Genomic DNA, 7,458 nt, shown 5'->3' with positions numbered 1-7,458 from the left:
TAATAAAACATATGCCCAGACAACCTTTCCAACATTTGGTCAATAGAAGGAAGGGGAAAATGGTCCTTTCGAGTAGCATCATTTAGCCTCTTGTAATCTATACACACTCGAAAGCCCGTTACCATTCTAGTCGGTATAAGCTCATCCTTCTCATTCTTAACCACAATCATGCCTCCCTTCTTAGGGAACACCTGCACAAGACTAACCTAAGAACTATCAAATATAGGGTAAATCAAACCTACATCAAGAAGTTTATTACCTCCTTTTCAACCATATCCTTCATGTTCGGGTTCAGTTTGCGCGGTGGTTGCGCCACTAGCTTGTAACTATTCTCCATAAGGATCTTGTGCGAGCAGTAACTAGGACTAATCCTAAGAATGTTAGTAATTTTCTAAGCAAGCGACTTCTAGTACTTCCTAAGAGAGGTCAAAGTTATCTCCCTCTTCTCGGGTGTCAAGTCCGCTACTAGAATGACAGGCAACCTGTTGTCCTCATCCAAATATGCATAGTTGAGATGCTTTGGGAGCTCTTTCAACTCAAGGACTGGTGATTCCTTAAGTGATGGCCTCAATTTCTGCACACCTACCCTGTCAATCTCAACAAACTTATTAATATTCTTGCTTGGTTCATTAACTAACAAAAATGCAAGCTGCTCCAACATACTCTCATTGGATAGCTCATGCTTATCCTCTGCCTGCAAGGCAACTTGTAAGGGATAATCAAGCAATATTTCCTACAAATATGTATCAATAACATCATTAGTAAATCAACAGAAAACACAGTATCATCATGATCTAAGGACTGTCTTATAGAACTGTTCAAATCAAAAGTGACAGTTTCATCCCCTACCCTAAGTTCAAGCTTCCCATCACAAACATCTATAATAGCCCTAGATATTACAAGGAAAGGTCGACCTAGAATCAAAGGTATATTACTCTCACCATCCATGTCCATGATCATAAAGTCAACAGAAAATATAAATTTATCAACATTAAAAAGTACATCCTCTACAATACCCCTAGGATACTTAATAGTCCTATTAGCTAACTGTATGCTCATCCTAGTGGGTTTAGTCTCACCTAGCCCCAACTTGGTAAATAAATTGTATGACATTAAATTAATGCTAGCTCCTAAGTCAGCTAAAGCATTGCTAATTGCCAAATCACCAATCACACAAGTTATAATGAAACTCCTTTGATCACGCTTCTTCTCTAGCAATTTGTTCTGAAGTATAGCCGAACACTCCTTATTTAGGGTCACGATCGCCAAGTCTTTTAACTTCCTCTTGTTGCTAAAAATCTCCTTTAAGAACTTCACATACTGATATGCATAGTTTTACACATGTTTTCTTGCATATTATTGTGCATATTCTTAGCATATATTGTGTTTCTATTCTAAGATCACCCGTGTTTTATGTCATTTTGTATTCCAGGAGATTTTATAGGTCCATCATTAGTGTTTGAGAAATCGTAGATTAATTTCGGGCGAAAGCAGATGTAATCAGAAGCATTTGACCTTGGGAAGTCAACATGGCCCGTGTTGGAGCCCATGTAGAAATTCTAAGGCCGTGTAGCTTAAGCACCTTGAAGCAACACAGTTCCCGAGGGTAACACGCCCCAGCGCACGACCCATGTTGGTTAACACGGGCCAAAACACGCCCATGCTAGGATCAAGAGCACGGGTCAGAACATGCCTTTGCTCGATTCAGTTCATTTTTTCATTTAGAGACCAACACGGCCCAGACACGGCCCATATTGAGAGACACAGGCTAGAACACGTCCGTATTTGTGCATAGTATAAATTGAACGAGCCAAAAAGAGAAAAGAGAGTTCCAGATCGGCGATTTTGACTCTTCATCTTCCTTTATAATTTTGCTAGACGTGTTTTAGGCATTTCAAGGCAGCTTCTAAGAGATTGATACATGAAAGCACAAGCTTTCTAGAAGCACAAGCTTTCTAGACTTAAGCGCAAGCTTGCTAGACTTAAGCGATTTTTTGCTAGATTTGGCACACCTAGGGCACTAATTAGTGATAGAGGGACTCATTTTTGTAATGCTCAACTAGAGAGAGTACTTCAGCAATATGGAGTGACCCACAGGTTTTCTACATCCTATCACCCGCAAACTAGTGGGTAAGTAGAGGTTACCAATAAGGGTTTGAAATGCATCTTAGAGAAAATAATAGGGTTGAGTAGGAAGAATTGGGCAAATAAGTTAGATGATGCATTTTGGGCATTCCAGACAGCCTATCCAACTTTAGGTTCTTTAGTTTAGGAATTTGGTTATCTCGAGAGAGAAACCGAATTCAGTTAAGAATTCATCCGCGGGTAGCGTAATTGGACTTATCAATCTGTTATCTTTTGTTTGATTGCCAACTAGTTTAGGTTCCCTTTGGGTTTGCTTTCTTGTCTTGGTTGTTTCATTTATCTATTCATTCCTGCATCTCACTTAGAACTCAGCTTATAGTTATTATTAAATTTAGAGATTATTCATCATTCATTTTAGGCTAATATAACAGAGAATAAAGTAGTAACTCTGGGCTTTCACTTTTCTGAGGGATACGACCTTGATACTCGCCATTAGTGCTAGACTGCATCGATAGGTTTGCTGCCTTAGATTGTAGCTACACAAATAGCCTATCAATAAGTCTTAATGTCATATTTTTGGAAGGTGTGGACGGTGATTTCAGGAACCTATAGTATTCAGTCTCATTTCCACTATAGCTAGATCCTTTTATGCACACACCATTATTCATGGTAGCTCTACTAGACCCGTACCATTTAATATGAAATTTGTACCTACTCGTATAATATATCGAGTACAACATGACAGTTCGCAAAGGAACTTTTGCTAGATCCTTTATAAATTGCTTTGAAATATTATTTAACGGATTGTGTGCCTAAGAAAATAAACTTCGAATGAACAAAGGAAAAGTTGCTAATTCAAATAAAATTCAAATGAACAATTTAATTTAAACATAAATACTCACGTTGTTATCAAACCAATATACAAATTCATGTTCAAGTTTACCATCAACCTCATGTCTTTTAGTGTTTGGTTGCCGTTGCTTTAACTCGTTCATAAAGATTCTACAAAATATAAAATAACTTAGTCAATTTTTTTTGTGAATTTGAATTATGAAATATGAATAGTTATTCGATAAATTATTCGACTTATCAGTAATTGTGTAAAATGTAGCATTGAGCAGCATTATATTCTTCTGTTGTCATAAATCTTGATTTCCCCTTTCCAACTGCTCGACCGAGATATTTAAATATTAAAAGTTTTCCTTCATGCTCTTCTCCCATAATTGAACAACCTTTATCATTATGTGGCACTTTCTTATACCTAGTACTTATATGATCTTCAAAGTAGTGCGAACAAAATAATGATGCTTTTTCCACCAAATATGCATTGCATATTGATTCTTCCACCTTTGCTTTATTTCTTACATTGTTGTTCAATCTCCAAAGGTACCTACAATATTGGAATGTAATACATACATAATATTATATTGTATTTCATACAATTCTTTAGCCCAAGGTAATTACAATATTTTACCTCTCAAATGGATAAATCCACCGGTATTGCACAAGACCTGCTATCCTTCCTTTATAAGCCAAGTGGATCAAAAGATTTTCCATAGAGTCAAAGAAGCTTAGAGGAAATATACACTCTAACTTAGAGAGAATAATGGGAATCTTTGCTTCAAGCCGTATTACGTCATCATTGGTTATCGTAGTAGCACTTAGATTCTTAAAGAATAGGCTCAATTCTATTAGTTCCTTCCATACATTGTCAAGGAGAATTAAGGAATGCAATAGGAATCAATCGCTATTGTCCCTTGATGGTATATGGAAGGTTAATGGGAAATTAAAATTCAATCAAGAGATTAGACAGAAGAGAAAGAAACTCAACACAAAGATTTATAATGGTACGGGTATCAACCAAACCTACATCCACTCCTAAACCTACAATTAGGCATTTCACTATCAATGACCTTTTGTGGGCGAAAAATCAAACCCAAGTATTACCAAGCTCACACTCAAGCATTTCTATGGGCAGCGGTTTTAGGTGCGCACCCAAGTGTCTTTAGCACTATGGCACTGCAAGACTTTTCAACATAATCGGAAATATGCTAACTAGTCATAGTGACTAGCGCGAAGATGGGAGTCACCACTCGGGTAATTCACCAAGGCACTTTTACTAATGAGTGACGTCTTTTGATTCCATAAGGAAGGTTATGCCACAAATCTAGAGATAGAGCTAGAAGCCAACTTCCTTATTTGTGTATTTGAAAGCCAAACATATTAACAGATTCAAAATCATATATGTTCTTATTATCATATTCAATTCCTAGCATGTTCATATTATTAGATTCAATGCCCAACAAATTATAAGCATGTCAGTTCATAAGAAATCCTATTCTAATCATTTAAAACATAAAAAGAACAATAAAGGAAAACAAAACCTAATCATGTTTCTAAAACCATAAAGGAACACAAAAACTAGTTTAATGGGAAAGATGATGTTGGTGATGATGGATGTAGGGTAGCTTTTAGGTCATCACCATAGATGGTTATTCTATGAGTCTTAAGAGAAGATGAAGCAGTTGAATTCAGGATGGGTTGTGAATCTAGTGCTGCTTGAGATTTGGAAAAGCTACTGTGGTGCTTAAAGAATTTTCTAATGTGTAGTTCTTTCTTAATGATTTCCAAAAACTCTATGTACTCTTTAAACGTAGGGTTTTCTAGCTCTATAGGTTGAAAGTAATTGCTGATGATTGCTAATACTCTATTAACCCTTGACCTAGGAGTTAATGATGTATATATAGAACTAGGGTAAGGGAAAACCTTAGAGCAACAAATAAGTCTTTATTAAAATTTTTAAATAGATCTTTTATCTATCATTATTATCTAATAAAGTAGAGATAAGAATCCTTTAGCATTCTAACAATTATCATTATTAAACCTTCTAGAATTTTATTTTTATCATTTTATATCAAAATATGTATGAAAACAACGTCAAAATGGGATAATAAGACAATCGGCACCATGTAGAGCCAACTGGCTCTACAAAGAGCCGATTCGGCACTACACAGAGCTAGTTGTCTCTGTGTAGGGCCGATTCGGCTCTCCATAAAGCCGATTGGCTGTAAGGAGCAAGGAATTTTGCAAATTTTGCAATTTAGTCCCTGAACTTGCAGAAACTCCCGTTTCACCCTTCAAACATAATATTTTCTTATAATTAAATAAAAATTGACTCTAGAAAGGTGAATTTAAGTCAATTGTTCTCAACCTTAATCTCAGATTCACCCTCGGTCATTGAAACTCAAGAAAAGTAGTAACTTTCATCATAGGATTTTTAGTAATTCCCTCGATATCTAGATTCGAAAAATGGGTGCTAACAGTTGCCCTCGGTTTGTTGAAATTTATAAACATGCATGCGATTATATAAATTGAGACAAATCATAAACATCATGGATAGAATAAAAGAAGGATATCTTGATGAGCTGTAAAAACCATGCCCTGTAAGCTCGAATTTCATATAAGACAATTTGAGTTGAGGTAGGGACCACGCCTGTTTGAATTTTGAGGACTTTGCCTGCTTGAGACTTTGAGGACTTCACCTGCAATTTGGGAACTATGCCCGTTAATTTGAGGACCACGCCTATTGAGTTGGGAACTACACCCATCGATCTTAGGAACCACGTCTATTGATCTAGGAACCACACTCGTTGATTTAGGAACCATACCTGTTGATTTAAGAACCATGCTTGTTGATTTAAGAACCACGCACGTTGGTTTTACCTTTATAGGGACTTGCCTCTGTCTACTTTCCACTTCATGATGTAATTATATTATAATTTTCTCCTTTGGTCAATTTGGTAATCTTCCACTTGTAGGTATTTTTGGTTGAAAATTCTTGCTTCGTTGTGCAATTTGACTCAATTTATGTAGTTTAGAAGTTAAACTGGTACTTAACCCGCCTAGGGACTAAAATGTAATTTTGATGGGTCAAGGACCAAATTTATAATTTTTTGCAAATTTTCACCTTGGGATGTAAATTGATCTTTCATATGTCTTTTAGTGACTTGTGTTGCCAATTGGCCCGTCTAAGACTAAATTATAATCTCAAAAGGTTAGGGACCTAAATGACATCTTTGCCCTCTTTAGGACATATAAATATCCTTCTATCCATTCAACATTCACTTTACCTATTTCTTCCTTTATTTTCTCTCAAATCCTTTTTCACCTTTTCTTCCATTTCTCTCTCATTTCTTAACCAAATTCTACAAAATCAGTCTTGAAATGGTGGCTTCGTCTTCTACATTCTTGGGATGTACCCAAATCTCACCCAACTTGGAGTTCCCACCATCATTTTCTCGCTGGAACAATCTTGAGCTTGTTAAAAGGGAGGAAATTCTTCTCTTGGTAAACAATTGAACACTCGCTGGGGATTTTTGGTTGTCGAAGAGGTATTTTTCTAGCTTTAAATCTTGTTTCATGTCACTTATATATAAATATATAAGTTATTTGTCCAAAGTAGATCTAATTTTGTGAAAAATATTTTGAACAATTCTGCCCTAACCCATGGAGCCAATTCGGCTATATGCACAGTCGATCGGCTTTATTTAGTGTTGATTTAGCTTTGTGCTAAGCCGATCGATTCTGCACAGTCCGAATTGAGTGTGCATAGGCTAAAAATTGATTTTTGGGGCTTTTTTGAATATAATAATAAAAAATCAATAAAATACTCATGGTTTGAGGTCTTTATGTGTTTGCATTGTGTTTACATACCTATGTTTGTGCTTTTTCCAAAGTGATCTCATATCGATCTAGTTCACCGAATATTTCTATGGAGTTTGCAAGTGGTTCAACGAGCTACCGAGCTCAGTATAGGCCAGGATTAGCAATACTGGATTCTGCTAATTCGTGGCTATACTTCCATCGGTTATCGGAAGGACCAACCATATCTCAATCTACGCGCTTCTTGACAGGTGGATGGACACCACCCACAGCTTCCAGACTCCAGTTGGTGAGTTAAGGTTATCCCCGCTCTCCTTTGCTACTTTTATGGGTATTGATTTCACAGGCACGCATGTGCCTTTTAATGATGCGATCCATGATCAGCGCTTTGATGTCCAAGAGCGCTACATTACAAACTTACATGGATTCTTACAGGCGTGCAAGCACATTCGCTGCATAGCTTATTAGTGCATTCCTCTTCACTATAAGGGCTTCGTGCCTTAAAATGCTTGGGAGGTAGACTAGATGGCTGGGGCCTTTTTGGTGTATCTCTTTGGGACTACTCTGTTGAGTGATTTAGGGAATTCATTGAACTTCCACTATTTGGTCCCGCTATGGGACCTGGATCATGTCTCCTCTTTCAATTGGGGATCTACAACTCTCGCTTACTTATACCACCAGATGGACATCACCGTGGTAGGAAGAGGATCT

This window comes from Ricinus communis, chromosome 4 (assembly GCF_019578655.1).
Source record: "Ricinus communis isolate WT05 ecotype wild-type chromosome 4, ASM1957865v1, whole genome shotgun sequence".
NCBI lineage: Eukaryota > Viridiplantae > Streptophyta > Magnoliopsida > Malpighiales > Euphorbiaceae > Ricinus > Ricinus communis.
Note: the sequence above shows the minus strand (reverse complement) of the source record.